Source organism: Scyliorhinus torazame, chromosome 9 (genome assembly GCF_047496885.1).
Source record: "Scyliorhinus torazame isolate Kashiwa2021f chromosome 9, sScyTor2.1, whole genome shotgun sequence".
NCBI classification, from domain to species: domain Eukaryota; kingdom Metazoa; phylum Chordata; class Chondrichthyes; order Carcharhiniformes; family Scyliorhinidae; genus Scyliorhinus; species Scyliorhinus torazame.
In genome coordinates, this window is record NC_092715.1 from 88,763,737 (window position 1) to 88,781,190 (window position 17,454).

The window sequence follows — 17,454 nt, forward strand, 5'->3', positions numbered from 1 at the left end:
AATGAAATGAAAAATGAAAATCACTTATTGTCACAAGTAGGCTTCAATGAAGTTACTGTGAAAAACCCCTAGTCGCCACATTCCGGCGCCTGTTCGGGGAGGCTGGTACGGGAATTGAACCGTGCTGCTGGCCTGCCTTGGTCTGCTTTAAAAGCCAGCGATTTAGCCCAGTGTGCTAAACCATCCTTGCCTGCATGAAATGCAGAATGAAAGTGACTCTTTGAGTGCACGGAAAGTATGTACAGCATCGCGTGTTCACTTTCAGAGTGAAACTGTCACCGACCCATCACTACAAACTATTAAATGTAAAACTATAACATCAGAAAAATCAGATATGATGTAATTTATACTCATTGCAATTGCATTACTCAGTAATGTGTAACTGTAAGTAGCAATGCTTGAAGTATTCAATGATCACATGTACTGTATCAGAGCTTCTCTACAATATCACTTCAAATAGGATTAAACCATTTCTAAATAAATGATATTTACTGACAGTCACATTACGAGAGAGAGAGAAATCCCACCCAAAATATTAATCGCAGCTTGTAACAATATTACTGAAAGCACTGAATATAAAAGCGGTAAATTAAAAGTGAAAAAGTGCCATTGTCCATTCTCGCTTAGCATCGGTAGATACAGCATATTGCACACTAACTCCATTTTAGTCATTGTGTGATTTCTGTACTTTCACACGGACCGCACATGTCAAAACAGAATCCAGAAACAAGACAAAAGTCTACGCACAGTAGAATTGAAAAAAAATCACTTACCGCACAAACCTCGACGATGCTGCGTCCTCGACCTCAATTTTTCCCCTCTTGAAGACGAATTAAAGTTACTTTAAAAGCTCCAACTTCTTTGACACCTTTGGATTAAAAGCAGAGCAAGAGGATCGACCATGTTACAAACACATAAGCCGGAGCAAAGCTCGTCATCATTCACCACAACAACACGTTTACGGGCCATGTGAACATTAAAGATTGAACAAAACCACGGCTGAAACAATGACAGAAAGTATTAACATTTAATTCCCTCCTCGGATTTGTACAACGTAAGTTTCAAGGGGGGGGGGGGGGGGGGGACAGCCAATTTAAAGCACAGCAACATCCACAGGCCGTAATTTGCTTCCTATATAGCTTCAAGCATTAAACAATTACTGGTGTAGTCTAGTCATTAAAACTGCGCTGCTGTGTTTTTTTTTTAAGGAAATAAGTTTCTATTTTTACTGACCAGTGAGATGAAGATAAATCGACTGAGGACTGAGATTTGTATACATTAATATTTTTTAAAAAGACAATACTTTAAAAACTGACATATAGAGAGCTTATAGATAGAGCCATTTCGCAGTGAGTGAGAGAGAGAGAAAGCCCCTGCTCGGTTTAGTCAGTCTCCCTGTCTGTGTGTATCTGCTTCTATATTTAGCGGAGCAGCTCCAGCGAGAGGAGGCGGGGCCAGCACTGCGCTCGCTCGCGCGTCGGGTACGCAACGTCACCGGGCGGGCGGGTGCCCGCCGGCCCGCGCGTGGATACACCTCCACAGCGCCGCACGCAGCGCTTCCGCCTTGGCACCCGCCTCGCAGCGTTGACCCGGTAAACGTCCGCGCCCGCTGACAAAAAGAGTTCCAGGCTGGTTTCCTGTTACTTGTGTGCCTCTGGGTGGTTGGGGCCAGCCAGGTAGTATTTATGCCCCGTTCTGGAATTGCTACCATTATTAATTTCATATCCATACATTTTTTTTTAAAACTGGCAGTCTTTGGTTGTCGTTGAATGCAAACGGACGCGGCTGGAGACTTGCTTTCCACAGGATATCTGTCTTGGGTTATCTGGGGATAGGGATGAAATGTTGCGCCTCTCCCGACACTGGGGCACGGTAATGTTTTTTGGAGGGCCCAGGAAAGTGCGGCGTTTCGCCTTTTTATTTTAATGTGTAAACAAGATTATCGTCGCCCGTTCGGCGGCAGCCACCCCCAGAGCCCGGATTCACGCCCCCTCCCCCATTGACGTCACAGCCCGGGCTGTCAATGCGCGCAGAGCTGTCAATCAAGCCAAGTTGTTGCGAGCAGGCGACAAGTGGAGCAGCGCGCGGAGCTAGAGCTGCACCGCCGCAACGCTCCCTGTGCTTGTGAGCGAGAGAGAACAGCGGCGATTGGACTTAACACGTCATGGGCGATCAATCACAACACACTGTTACTTTTAATATCTCTGCAGCCAGCACAGATTAAACTTAAATGAAGCAGACTCGCTCCAGTTGATGAGAAGAGCCTGCCAGATGACGTAGAGGGGGGGGGGGGGAGGCGTAAGAAGTTACTGTCAAAAAATAACTTATTTATTTTAGTCCAGATCAACTTTTCGTGAGTCAGAGACCATGTCACCATTAGTTGTCAATGGAGCAATTAAGAAAACGAAATAGTTCCGATTTAACAGCCGCCAACGAACGACAGGATCCTGGAGGTCTTCCTCACTAACTTACTTTTTTAACCGGCCCTTTGACCTGCATATCATCGCTAAAGCGCTGAAAGAACATGGCACTGCCCACTGACGTTTATTTTCAAAGCACTTCTATTCCAATAATTGGCGAATTTAGTTTCCTTCCACTGGAAGACCTATAGACCATAGATTTACCCCCCCCCCCCCCCCCTTGCACAAAGCCGTCAATCACGTTATCTGATAATCCATGTTAAATTCAGTGCTGTTCTGTAAAACATTCAGCCGTTTCTTTCAGCCTCTTCAAACTCAACTCGATTTACTTGTTTGTTTTATGGTGAACTGCATTGCAACAACCACGCCAAGATGCAGCGATCGCCCACTTTGCTTGTGAGCACGTCAGGTTTATAAATAGGGGTAAACAAAATAGTACGATATATGGTAAGAAAGCAGACAATGTCTTCCTCTTAAAGCTCAACGAAATTAATTTAAAACAATGGTCATCAGACAACACGTTTCTAAATGTCATGCAGTATTTAATTATATATCTAATGGAGAGAAAGGAAACGATTTGGCCACGCGCGGTTTGGAGTCAGTAAACATTTCTTATCGCTTATAAGTGCAATGTCAGGCGAGTAAATCAAAGGTACATTTTACATTTCGAGCCTAAGCTTGAAATTAACTTGCGGGACTGTTAACTGCGCCACAGCATTTGACGCGAATAAAGAAGCAATAAATAATGTTGAAGTTGCAATCCTGGTATAAGCGTTTAATAGTTATATAACCTTCTGGAAAAAAAAAGCAGTCTACCACACATCCTGACAAACAGGATCCCATTTCTCTATAGTTCTTTGTATATCAGATAGCTAAATTAGAGAAGCTAGAAACAAATGGAAGGGCAGATGACACAAGTATTGACACTGACTGCTGTGAAGATAAAGACCTGAAGAAATTTATACTGAGGGAAAAAATGAATTGCAGCATGATACCCTGCATCCTTGAAGCATAAACAAATATACCAGGATCAATGGGGGGAAAAACTTCACAGAAACTGAAGGTTGTTCTTTAGTTTGACCCTACATTCTAAGTCACTTTTTAGAATAGTTTAGAGTCATAGTCATAGAGGTCTACATCACAGAAAACACCCTTCAGCCCATCATGTCTGCCAGTCAAAAACAACCACCATTCCAATCCCATTTTACAGCAGTTGGCCCATAGCCTTGTATGCCTTGGCATCACAAGTGCATATCTAACTACTTCTTAAATGTTTTGAGGCTCTCTGCCTCCACCGCCCTTTCAGGCAGTGAGTTCTAAACTCCCACCACCCTCTCGGTTGAAAAAACTTTCTCTCACAACCCTTCTAAACATCCTGCCTTAATTCTATGCCCCCTGGTCATTTATCCCTCCACCAAAAGGGAAAGTTTCTGTTTTTGAAACAGTTTCACGAGACCAAGCACCACTGCTGTGTAATCACTGAATAAGTCAATTCTAGCCAAACTGCACCAGATTCATGATAACTTCACTAGAGCTTTTGGGATTGTACCCCGGAGGATTGTAGATGCTCCATCGTTGAATACATTTAAGGTTGGGACAGACAGATTTTTGGTCTCAGGCAATCAAGGCATAAGGGAACCAGGAGGAAAAGTGGTTTTGAAACCCAAGATCAGTCATGATCGGACTGAATGGTGGAGCAGGCTCGACGGGCCATGTAGTCTACTGATTCTATGTCTTGTGTTCTTGTGTATTCCACCAGTACACCCCTTTTCCATTAACATTGAACCCAATAGCTCGGCATCTAATTTACAAAGCCACCGATTTATGGTGATGGAATCTCATCCAAAGTTTGTAAATCTTTTAAGCATATTTTGCAAATCATGTTTTGCAATTCTAACCATTTCTGTAAGGAAACATAAACCAGTTGACTCTCTGGGACACATTTGTATTCTGTTGACATGCAAAGGAATGCAAATACAAAAGCCCTACATTTGTAATGGTATTGTATAACCCTATAGTAAAGTGTGTGTGGGAGGTCAAATGAGTTTGCAAACCTGCCTCTGGTATTGCTTATTTCTACTTACGTTATTGCTATTATTTATTTTATTAGTCATAGTTATATAATGATTTGGCTACTTTGTAACCAAACTCAAAATCGCATGATAAATTCAGACCATCTGATTTTACTGTTTCAAAAGTAGTCTGCCCAAAGAGAAAGAGCAGAAAATATCTCAAAGAATAATCACATGCCTATTGAAATAATAAAGTCCCATCACATTTATTATTATTTTACGGTAAAATTACGGTAAAAGATTAGATATGAAGTCATAAATTAGTTTCAGATTTGCAACATCAGTGTTTGATTTGAAGCATTTCACAAGTTCATAGATTTGAACTCAGTTTATAGAAATCAATGAGGCAGATTGAAATATTTATGGTTTTCATGTGACTTCACAATCAAGTTGATTGGCTGAAGGGGAAATAATCTAGTCTTTTTAAATCTGTTCAAGTCAAAGCAAATTCTGTCTCAAGTTCATGTACACCATCGAGTCGTTTCTGTATACCCCACCTCAATTATTGACCTTGCAAGCAATGTTAAAGTCCATGTAAAATACAAGTGTTTGCATTCTAATTTCAATGACGGTTAAATTCCAATGACTGAATTGTAATGTTCCTTCCACATCTGTCCTAAATTTCAATTCTAAAGTAGTTGTTATTCGATGTTGCAATGGAACTCAATGAAGTATCAATTTCTTATTTGCAGTGAGTCTACAGAACCTGGCATTGCTGAAACCTACATTAGAAGCATGACCTAGAGGACAGCTGTAAATTATGTATGTCAAAGTCAAGATTATGTCGACCAGTTTTTGGAATTCAGACTATATCTGATTAGCTTAAACAAATCACTGGTGATATCTTAACTGTTTCCATTTAATGAAATTAATCTTAAGTACTAATAAATGAAAAGGGTAATTTGATAAAAACAGCAAAAGACAAGTTTTGAATGTACTGCTAAGGCACCTACATATAATAACCAGCTGTTGGATTTACTCAAATCAAAGATTAATATCAATATCGAGCCATGTTTGCTCTGTGCATCTGTTACAACTGATTTAACTATGAAAACCAAAGTTTGCATTTACAGAAATTATATTCAATAGAGATATGTGGTATTAAATGCGTGTTTGTTATTTCAAAGCTGGTTGTACATAACGCTGACCTTATCTGAGGAGTAGGTTAGCAAGGTGTTAAAGGTCTGTGGTGGCAGCATAAAAAAGGTTGTGGCTTTATACAGCACTTAAACTCTTTTTATTGAGTTAATACTTAAGATAATTCCATATATAGCTTTACTTAGTGTGCTGATAACAACAAAAGTAAGATTTACCCAGATGCTTCAGAAGAAATAACAATCAATTATAGCTAGTAAAATATAGTTGACTCTTAGAATACAAGCATATCAAAATTATTTATTTTAATGGAAGTCTAATTTAAACATATTGCCATTTAATGAAAGACATATCAGTTTTGCCTTAAATATAATGCTCGCTTGTTTCACTTAGAAACATATTAGACAGTTTTCAAACTTTCCTTGGTTCACTATGCACAACAATAGGCAAAACCTTCAAACTTTTAAGTATTTGTACTTTAATATAATAACCACTTATGCCATATTACTTTTTAAAATAAAAACACTATTTCGGAATATTTCACTTATTAGTTCGGCTATAACTGTTTTCTTTGCTTTCAGGTAAAGCTTCTCACAAATGTTGCAATGGAGGCTTAACATGTAAATTTTGATGTTTTGTTACTTTTTGGTCCAAAAACTCACCAATGTCCTCTTTCCTTCTTTCTATGCTCTGCAGCACCTGCTGCAGGCTCGGATGATCAAAGGCTGCAGGTAAAAACAAAATCCTGAAGTAAAAGCCAGACCAGCTGGCTTTGAAGAGAAACCCCCCTCTTCGGGATGAGCTTGCTTCGGTCTGTTTCCACACTGAAGACAGTCTTTTTCCCCTTTCGATGTTGACCTATGGTTGCATGATGCTTTGCACAAGTGGCTGGTTGCCCTGTGTCCACCTGTTTCTGTCACTCTGGGGTAAATTTAGCCCTGGAAGGTATCACTAACAGTCAGACCTTTGTCAGTTCTGGCAAGAGAAATCGGACTAGTGCCCAAGTAAGCATGAACAGGGTTTAGATGGAAAATGAAATCTGGAGTCTTATGCAAAAATCATGTATTTTGCCAATTAAATTACTTACATATGGCAGAAAGTAATGTTTTACTTCTAACTGAAAATTATTCTTACAGCAGTAAACTATATTTAGCAGTTAATATATTGCAATTTTTAGGTTGACGTAAGATAACATTGCTTGCTAAGTTGGATTAGTTGCACAAGTAGAAACTTCACTGTCATAGTTCTTCCAATTTTTTTAAACATGGAAAGTTTAGTCTTCAGGATATTAACTGTTAGTCTGTTGTAGGAAACTAATTGAAATTCATAATTCTCTGTCACTAGTATCAGGGAAAGAGTTAAAACATTAACCCAAGTAGAAAGTAATATACCAAATCGATATGTGATAATGTTTTATTGTTTGAACTCTACAGTTTGTATTTTGTGAAGAAGTAGATTAAGGAGTAACCATTCAATAGCGATACAAGTGAAATTTGGATAAACCCCGAGTTACATTATTTATGATACCGATAAATAAGCCATGCAAAATCTACTGTTTTAAATTCTAAAGAAAGAATGTTTGGCTTATGAAAGAGAAATATTGGGCGCGATCTATCCAAAAAACAATCAGAGTCAGTTCTAGGCGGGGTTAGCAGTATTGTTCCCGGCGCTTGTAGTGGAGCGGAGCTCTTCAGTGCACAAAAAGATTGGGACCCCATTTTTAAATGGCACTCCAATCTTTCAACCCTCCAACGCGACCCTCAGACTCCCCTAACGACCCAACTCACCTGTAAGGTGGTCCTCGGGAACCCGGAAACTCACCTCACATCGGAAGGGCACCCCTGGACCTGATCCCTGATGTGGGCAAAATGCCAGCCTGGCACCCTGGCAGTGGAACTTGGCACCCTGGCAGTGCCACATAGATGCTTGCCTGGCGCTGCCAAGGTACCCAGGTGGCACCAGCAGTGACAAGGTGCTACCCTACCCAGATACCGACCATCCGGGATTCTCTGATCACCTGGGAGACCCCCCACAAAGTGCCGGTACGCCTGGTCCATATTTGTGGAACCAGTCCTAATCGGCTCTCGGCTGGGGTCCCCTCAGTGAAGACGATAGATGCTGGGTGGCCGACTAAGTAGGTTTTTAAACTCACTTACCTGTGCGAGACAGGTCTTGCCCATTTTGGGCGGGATCTAGATTGCAACGTCTCGCAAGATCTAACCAGATCATAGAATCATATAATCCCTACAATGCAGAAGGAGGCCATTTGGCCCATTGAGTCTACACCGACCCTCTGAAAATGCACCCTACCTAGGCCCAAACCCCAAATCGTGCCAATACGTCAAAGAAGAAAGAAAAAAGATGTGTTATCAGATTTTCCCTTTTAAGTTCTACTAAACACAGTGATGTTTCTTGTTTTGTGTTTCCACAACAAGAAGAAAAATGCTTCTAAGATACTATTACATTTAATGACTTAATAATATTACAAGATTAACAATGAAACGTATCATTTATGAATAGCAGCAATAAGGCTACCTGCAGGGTGCAAAGAATAATAATAAATAACAATAAATAATACCATGAATGGTGTTTTGAATTATCATCTAGCGCTTTCAGCTCTCAAACTGAAGAATACTAAAGTGAACTTTGAACCAGATTACTCGTATGTCTCTGTTAATCTGTCTACATTTGAAGGCACTGTAGCACCAGTGCAATTTCAGAGTTGCTTAATGCAACTGAGTGCACTATTATCAAACTGTGCGTCAAGAGCAGTTTTGTGTTCCATAGTCATGTCATCAAGAACCAATCTATTACCGGACAAGGCCATTTCCATGTGACATCAAAATCAAACCCCATAATCTGTGGAAATGGAATGATGATGTTTTATGTCCAGAAGTAACAATTATACTACAGCAAACCTCACATCAATATAGCAATAACATCATTCTGGCAAGCACGGTGGCCATTACCAGTTCTGTGGTGCTCATGTCCAGCCAGTGCAAACACAATGATCTCATGAGTGCCTTTACCATTCAGAAGTTTTATTTTGAAGACTGCTACTCTGACAATGTCTCCTTTGTACTTTTAAATGTATAAACAATGCTGTTTTAAAAGTTGCCCAACTCCCTCCTTTGTGTTCGATTCTGGGTCACAAAAATCCAGACACCTACGTTAATACAACCTAAAATTAGAATTATTTGACACGGTCAATTGCCTTTGTCATAATATTATTTGGTGACAGACGCTGGTAATATTGACTCTTAACATTTCACCATAGTTTATTTCAACATTCATTGAAATTAATATTAATCTATGAATAATTGGACAAATTTTGTATTCCAATCATGTATGCATGATATGAAAAGGGAAATAACTATCAAAGATTTTTATGTAGACACAAGACTATTTTCAAATAGTTATGCTGCAGGAGCTGAGGTATGGAAGCTGTTGTTCGCAGTCTGTCATTAGGCTGACAAGTAAACCAAGCAATATTATTGGCGGCCCCAAAGAACAAGCAATACAAGTATTACGTTTCCCTGAGCAAGTAATTCAAATGTATAATATTCAAATCTACCGGATAGAGGAAATATGCTTCACAGGACACTCAAATAAAAATGTCTCACATCATTAGAGTTTATCATCCCCTGTTCCAGCATGACCGCATTAGAGAGAACAGTGAAAAAGAATGCAAGACACCCACATCTTAAGCCAAATTCTGCTGGCAAGATTCTATTTACATGTTGCCTTTCTGTTAACACTGTGGGTGGTGTTTGATGGAGGTGACGGGGGTCTCGCCTGCCAGCTGGAGAGCTGATGACAAACCTGCTCACTTTTTTTAGGGATGGCCCATTTTATTAAATGACACTCAGGCACTTTCGTTGGCCATTGGACCTTCCCCAGGATCAAAGATCCCGGGGGTAGAAGACTCACCTGCCGAGAGTTGCCAGCCAGTCAGAGGCCAGCAGATCCATTGAATGGCAGTGGCTGATGCCAGTATAACATCTACTCAAGGCTCAGTATCACCACAGGATCACAAGCCACATGTGAGTGATGGTGGGATGAGGGTAACAGGCTGGGGGTCACGGGAGTGCGGGGAAGGGGAGCAGCATCAAGGGCTATTACCATTTTATCAATATTTTTTTGGGGGGATGTGTGCGCCACTGGCCGGGCCAGCATTTGTTGTCGATCCCTGAGGGCGTTGCTGTGGGTCTGGAGTCACATGTAGGCCAGACCAGATAAGGACAACATATTTCCTTCCCTAACGGACATTAGTGAACCAGATGGGGTTTTACGATGATTGGCAATGGTTTCATGGTCATCATTAGACTTATAATTCCAGATTTCTATTGAATTCAAATTCCACTATCTGCCCTGGTGGGATTCAAACCCTTGTCCTGTTGCTCTGTTTATCTGGTTATAAATATGGCGGTCAATATGGTCGCCTTTCTTAATCCTAATTATGTTTCTACTTTCAGTGTCGCCAGGTATCTCTCGATACCACCACAAGGTTCAACCCGAATACCGATCAAAGAGCCAATACACCAGTTAGTTAGTTCAAAGTCAATATTATTTATTTGCACACACAGTAAGATCTACTCATGCACAACAGTACTACAAACTAAACTATCTCTAACTTTAACGCCTATACTTAACTTCTGGTGCCCACTTAGTCAGAGAAACAATGGCCGTTGTTCGGATCTGAGGCTGTTGGGTTCGAAGAGATACAGAAGAACAGCTAAGGTCGTCCATTTTGTAGCGAGCGTTGACCTTGAACTTACTTGCTTCTGGTGATGCTGGTGGATGGGTCTCTCCGCCTGAGAGCCAAATCCAAGAGAGCGAATCTCGTGGGGGTTCCTTTTTATACTTGGAGGGGCTTCGCGTGCTTTTAGGCAGGCCTTAAACTTGGTCCCAATTAATTGGGCAGCTTCTCGATCATTGTTATCGATCTTAACCAATAAAAGGGGTGGGTGCCCTGATGGCTGGGCGTGTCTTAGGTGGCCGTTGGCCTTGCTTTGTTTGTGTCTTTCTGGCGTTGGGATGTCTTTAACAGTATCAACTACCTGAGTGTTAGTCCTTTGTTCCTCGGACATGGGCCATCAATATGCTAATCGACCCAGAGTTTCGATTCCGTCTGGTAACTGCTTCCCAAATATACATTCAAGCACTGTGCCTGCTTGTTGTCCACATTTCCCTAGATTCTTTGTGAGCGTCCATTTTGTATTCTGGAAGTGGCCATCCCAGATGGCAACAATCCCCAGAGCATTACCCTGGGTCTCTGGATTACTAGTCCATTGACAATACCACTTGATGCACGATCAATGACCACTAAAGTGAGGTTGTAGTGCAACTGAAGGCTTGAATAAGCCATATGTTTCCCCCAGCAGCTCAGGGACAGAATGAAGGCTGCTGGGGCGGCACGGGTTCTTATACCCACCTATCAGGGTGGAGCTAACACACATTCTAACCAATAGAAAGCATACAGTTTCCACCAATGGTGCTTTAGCCTATCAGGTACCATAATATCTACAATACCACATTCACCCCCTGATAAAAAGAGTCCGGCGGGGTGGTGGCCTGAAACTACAAAACATGGCAACATGGCATAATTAGTTATGGAGGTACCGTAATACCTCCCTACAGTGTTTAGTCACTATTTACAAGTCTGATAGCTATGTCCATTTGATGGTTTATATTTACAGATTACAATTAAAATGAAGCAATCAGTCGATCGGGGGCCCTGGTCGTCCTCTGTGATCGTCGGAGCTTCGGTGGTGACTCCGGTGGAGGCTCGGGCGTCTGTGACTCCAGGAACGTGGCCCCGATCTCTGTGGCAGCTTCAACACCCCTAGACGGTGCTGGTGGGGAAAATGGTTGACCTGGGAAGGAATCGTCTGCGGGGTGCGTCGGTGGTGGGGGGTCCTAGTCGGGGCAGGTGGAAGGACCGATCCTCCTGTAAGGTGCACTGGTGGGAGGGAGGGTGGGACTGGTGGCTGGGGTGTGCGTGGGGATCCGGCGGGCACCAGGTCTCGTAGGGAGACTATCTTGTCAGCAGTTGGGGTACGCATACTGGGGGATAGCGTGGAGACGATGGACCCTCTCGACCAACGGGTCCGACTTGTGCGCCCGCACGTGTTTTCGGAGCAGAATGGGTCTGGGAGCTGCCAGCGAGGTCGGGAGCGAAGTCCCAGAGGAGGACTTCCTGGGGAAGCAAGGAGGCATTCGTGAGGTGTTTGGTTGGTTGTGGTACAAAGCAGTGACCGGATGGAGTGGAGGGCATCCGGGAGGACTTCCTGCCAGCGGGAGACTGGGAGATTCCTGGACCGTAGGGCCAGTAGGACGGTCTTCCAGACCGTTCCGTTCTCTCTCTCTACCTGTCCGTTACCCCGGGCGGGCTGTAACTGGTCGTCCTGCTCAAGGCGATGCCCTTGCTGAGCAGGAATTGATGCAGTTCGTCGCTCATAAAGGAGGACCCCCTATCACTATGTATGTAAGCGGGGAACCCGAACAGTGCAAAGATGCTATGGAGGGCCTTGATGATGGTGGTTGCGGTCATGTCGGGGCAGGGGATGGTGAATGGGAACCGGGAGTACTCGTCAATCATGTTCAGGAAGTACGTGTTGTGGTCGGTGGAGGGGAGGGGGCCTTTGAAGTCCATGCTGAGGCATTAAAAGGGACGGGAAGCCTTTATCAGGTGCGCTTTCTCTGGCCGGTAGAAGTGCAGTTTGCACTCCGCGCAGATTTGGCAGTCCCTGGTGGCTGTCCTGACCTCCTCGATGGAATAGGGCAGGTTGCGGGTCTTGATGAAGTGGAAAAAGCGAGTGACCCCCGGCTGGCAGAGGTCCTCGTGGAGGGCTCGGAGGCAGTCCACTTGTGCGTTGGCACATGTGCCGCGGGACAGGGCATCAGGAGGCTCATTTAGCTTCCCGCGACGATACAAGATCTCGTAGTTGTAGGTGGAGAGTTCGATCCTCCACCGCAAGATCTTATCGCTTTTTATCTTGCCCCTCTGTGCATTATCAAACATGAAAGCAACTGACCGTTGGTCAGTGAGGAGTGTGAATCTCCTGCCGGCCAGGTAATGCCTCCAATGTCGCACAGCTTCTACTATGGCCAGGGCCTCCTTTTCGACTGAGGAGTGGCAGATTTCGGAAGCATGGAGGGTACGTGAGAAGAAGGCCACAGGTCTGCCCGCTTGGTTGAGGGTGGCCGCCAGAGCTACGTCAGACGCGTTGCTCTCGACCTGGAAGGGGAGGGACTCGTCGATGGCGTGCATCGTGGCCTTTGCAATGTCTGCTTTGATGCAGCTGAAGGCCTGCCGGGCCTCTAGCGCAGGGGAAAAACTGTGGATTGGATCAGGGGACGGGATTTGTCCGCATAGTTAAGGACCTACTGGGCACAGTAAGAGAAAAACCCTAGGCAGTGCTTAAGGGCCTTGGAGCAGTGAGGGAGGGGGAACTCCATAAGGGGGCGCATGCGTTCAGGGTCGGGGCCTATAACTCCATTTCGCACTACGTAGCCGAGGATGGCTTGGCGGCCGGTGCTAAACACGCATTTATCCTTGTTATATGTAAGGTTAAGGATCTTTGCCGACTGGCGAATTTTCGGATGTTGGTGTATTTGTCCTGCTGGTCGTGGCTGCAGATGGTGACATTATCGAGATACGAGAATGTTGCCCGTAAACCGTACCGGTCAACCATTCGGTCCATCTCGCGCTGGAAGACCGAGACCCCGTTGGTGACACCGAAGGGCACCCTTAAGAAGTGATAGAGCCGCCCATCTGCCTTGAAGGCAGTGTATTTGCGGTCACTAGTGCGGATGGGGAGCTGGTGGTAGGCGGACTTAAGATCCACCGTGGAGAAGACCTTGTAATGCGCGATCCTGTTTACCAGGTCGGATATGCGGGGCAGAGGGTACACTTCCAGCTGCATAAACCTGTTGATGGTCTGACTGTAGTCGATGACCATCCTATGTTTCTCCCCGGTCTTTAACACCACTACTTGAGCACTCCAGAGACTGTTGCTAGCTTCAATGACTCCTTCCCTCAGTAGCCTTTGGACCTGAGGGTTGAAACGAGTATGGCAGGGGGATGGGCACGGGAGCACTAGGTCAGAAGGTGAGAGCATTGAGGGAGAACTAGGGAATAGGGACAGTGTGGCTCTGAGGCAGAGCAGACAGGGAGAAGTTGCTGAACACAGCGGGTCTGGTGGCCTGAAGTGCATATGTTTTAATGCAAGAAGTATTACGGGTAAGGCAGATGAACTTAGAGCTTGGATTAGTACTTGGAACTATGATGTTGTTGCATTTACAGATACCTGGTTGAGGGAAGGGCAGGATTGGCAGCTAAACGTTCCAGGATTTAGATGTTTCAGGCGGGATAGAGGGGGATGTAAAAGGGGTGGCGGAGTTGCGCTACTGGTTAGGGAGGATATCACAGGACACCTCAGAGGGCAGTGAGGCTATATGGGTAGAGATCAGGAATAAGAAGGGTGCAGTCACAATGTTGGGGGTTTACTACAGGCCTCCCAACAGCCAGCGGGAGATAGAGGAGCAGATAGGTAGACAGATTTTGGAAAAGAGTAAAAACAACAGGGTTGTGGTGATGGGAGACTTCAACTTCCCCAATATTGACTGGGACTCACTTCGTGCCAGGGGCTTAGACGGGGCAGAGTTTGTAAGGAGCATCCAGGAGGGCTTCTTAAAACAATATGTAGACAGTCCAACTAGGGAAGGGGCGGTACTGGACCTGGTATTGGGAAATGAGCCCGGCCAGGTGGTAGATGTTTCAGTAGGGGAGCATTTTGGGAACAGTGACCACAATTCAGTAAGTTTTAACGTGCTGGTGGACAAGGATAAGAGTGGTCCTAGGGTGAATGTGCTAAATTGGGGGAAGGCTATTTATAACAATATTGGGCGGGAACTGAAGAACCTAGATTGGGGGCGGATATTTGAGGGCAAATCAACATCTGACATGTGGGAGGCTTTCAAGTGTCAGTTGAAAGGAATTCAGGACCGGCATGTTCCTGTGAGGAAGAAGGATAAATACGGCAATTTTCGGGAACCTTGGATAACGAGAGATATTGTAGGCCTCGTCAAAAAGAAAAAGGAGGCATTTGTCAGGGCTAAAAGGCCAGGAACAGACAACGCCTGTGTGGAATATAAGGAAAGTAGGAAGGAATTAAGCAAGGAGTCAGGAGGGCTAGAAGGGGTCACGAAAAGTCATTGGCAAATAGGGTTAAGGAAAATCCCAAGGCTTTTTACACGTACATAAAAAGCAAGAGGGTAGCCAGGGAAAGGGTTGGCCGACTGAAGAATAGGCAAGGGAATCTATGTGTGGAGCCAGAGGAAATGGGCGAGGTACTAAATGAATACTTTGCATCAGTATTCACCAAAGAGAAGAAATTGGTAGATGTTGAGTCTGGAGAAGGGTGTGTAGATAGCCTGGGTCACATTGAGATCCAAAAAGACGAGGTGTTGGGCGTCTTAAAAAATATTAAGGTAGGTAATTCGCCAGGGCCTGATGGGATCTACCCCAGAATACTGAAGGAGGCTGGAGAGGAAATTGCTGAGGCCTTGACAGAAATCTTTGGATCCTCACTGTCTTCAGGTGATGTCCCGGAGGACTGTAGAATAACCAATGTTGTTCCTCTGTTTAAGGAGGGTAGCAAGGATAATCCAGGGAACTACAGGCCGGTGAGCCTTACTTCAGTGGTAGGGAAATTACTGGAGAGAATTCTTCGAGACAGGATCTACTCCCATTTGGAAGCAAATGGACGTATTAGTGAGAGGCAGCATGGTTTTGTGAAGGGGAGGTCGTGTTTCACTAACTTGATAGAGTTTTTCGAGGAGGTCACAAAGATGATTGATGCAGGTAGGGCAGTGGATGTTGTCTATATGGACTTCAGTAAGGCCTTTGACAAGGTCCCTCATGGTAGACTAGTACAAAAGGTGAAGTCACATGGGATCAGGGGTGAGCTGGCAAGGTGGATACAGAACTGGCTAGGTCATTGAAGGCAGAGAGTAGCAATGGAAGGATGCTTTTCTAATTGGAGGGCTGTGACCAGTGGTGTTCCGCAGGGATCAGTGCTGGGACCTTTGCTGTTTGTAGTATATATAAATGATTTGGAGGAAAATGTAACTGGTCTGATTAGTAAGTTTGCAGACGACACAAAGGTTAGTGGAATTGCGGATAGCGATGAGGACTGTCAGAGGATACAGCAGGATTTAGATTGTTTGGAGACTTGGGCGGAGAGATGGCAGATGGAGTTTAATCCGGACAAATGTGAGGTAATGCATTTTGGAAGGTCGAATGCAGGTAGGGAATATACAGTGAATGGTAGAACCCTCAAGAGTATTGAAAGTCAGAGAGATCTAGGTGTACAGGTCCACAGGTCACTGAAAGGGGCAACACAGGTGGAGAAGGTAGTCAAGAAGGCATACGGCATGCTTGCCTTCATTGGCCGGGTCATTGAGTATAAGAATTGGCAAGTCATGTTGCAGCTGTATAGAACCTTAGTTAGGCCACACTTGGAGTATAGTGTTCAATTCTGGTCGCCACACTACCAGAATGATGTGGAGGCTTTAGAGAGGGTGCAGAAGAGATTTACCAGAATGTTGCCTGGTATGGAGGGCATTAGCTTTGAGGAGCGGTTGAATAAACTCGGTTTGTTCTCACTGGAACGACGGAGGTGGAGGGGCGACCTGACAGAGGTCTCCAAAATTATGAGGGGCATAGACAGAGTGGACAGTCAGAGGCTTTTCCCCAGGGTAGAGGGGTCAATTACTAGGGGGCATAGGTTTAAGGTGAGAGGGGAAAGGTTTAGAGTAGATGCACGAGGCAAGTTTTTTACACAGAGGGTAGTGGGTGCCTGGAACTCGCTACCGGAGGAGGTGGTGGAAGCAGGGATGATAGTGACATTTAAGGGGCACCTTGACAAATACATGAATAGGATGGGAATCGAGGGATACGGACCCAGGAAGTGTAGAAGATTGTAGTTTGGTCGGGCAGCATGGTCGGCACGGGCTTGGAGGGCCGAAGGGCCTGTTCCTGTGCTGTACATTTCTTTGTTCTTTGTTCTTTGTTCCAATAAAGATCCAATCCTGGGCACTGTACCGTGTGCTCCTGGTGGCGACGGGTTTGCAATCGGGGGTGAGGTTCGCAAACAAAGACGGCGGATCGACCTTGAGGGTTGCAAGGCCGCAGACAGTGAGGTGGATATAGGGCCGCCGAATTTGAAAGTTCGACTTTGGAGGTTACACTGGAAGTCTAAACCTAGGAGTGTGACCGCACAGAGGTGGGGAAGGACATAGAGCCGGTAATTTATAAACTCCCTTCCCTGGACTGTGAGGTTTGCTACACAAAACCCCTTTATCTCTACTGAGTGGGAACTGGAGGCCAGGAAGATTTTTTGATTAACGGGGTCGACGAGGAGAGAACAGCGCCTTACCGTGTCGGAGTGTATGAAGCTCTCTGTGCTCCCAGAGTCGATTAAGCAGGATGGCTTGTGCCCGTTGATTAGTACTGTTGTTGTAGCAGTTGAGAGTGTTCGAGGCCGGGACTGATCCAGGGTCACCGAGGCTAATCGCAGCAGTTGAGTGTTCTCTTCGGGTGATGTGCGGTCAGCCGAGCTGGAGTCCTGGGAGTCCATCCAAGATGGCGGCTCCCATTGGTCGCACATGGCTGGGGGTGCACAAAATGGCGGCGCCCATTCATCGAACGTGGTGTCCGTGGGACAAGATGGCGTCACCCGGGGGCCGCACGTGGCCCTGGAGGAGGAAGATGGCAGCGCCCGCTGGCCGCACGGGGACCGTCGAGATGTTTGTGGTGGCGGTCCGCATTCGCCGCCGGAGACCGCGACCACACGGGCTTG

At 45.1% G+C, this 17,454-nt stretch overlaps 1 protein-coding gene across 11 annotated transcripts in view; it reads right to left on the reverse strand.

The window, feature by feature from the left end:
• The window catches only part of mef2cb (myocyte enhancer factor 2cb), a 425,410-nt gene that overhangs the window by 315,521 nt on the left and 92,435 nt on the right, over positions 1-17,454 (reverse strand). For 6 of the 11 annotated variants that reach the window (XM_072516244.1, XM_072516246.1, XM_072516243.1 and 3 more), the window contains exons 1-2: positions 6,250-6,423; positions 774-868 (exon numbers count right to left, since the gene is read on the reverse strand). The gene's annotated coding sequence lies outside the window, so the exon portion shown is untranslated. Of the gene's footprint in view, positions 1-773; positions 869-1,233; positions 1,411-6,249; positions 6,425-17,454 lie in introns of those variants that run through there. The other 5 variants (XM_072516247.1, XM_072516242.1, XM_072516238.1 and 2 more) reach the window with 3 other exon arrangements.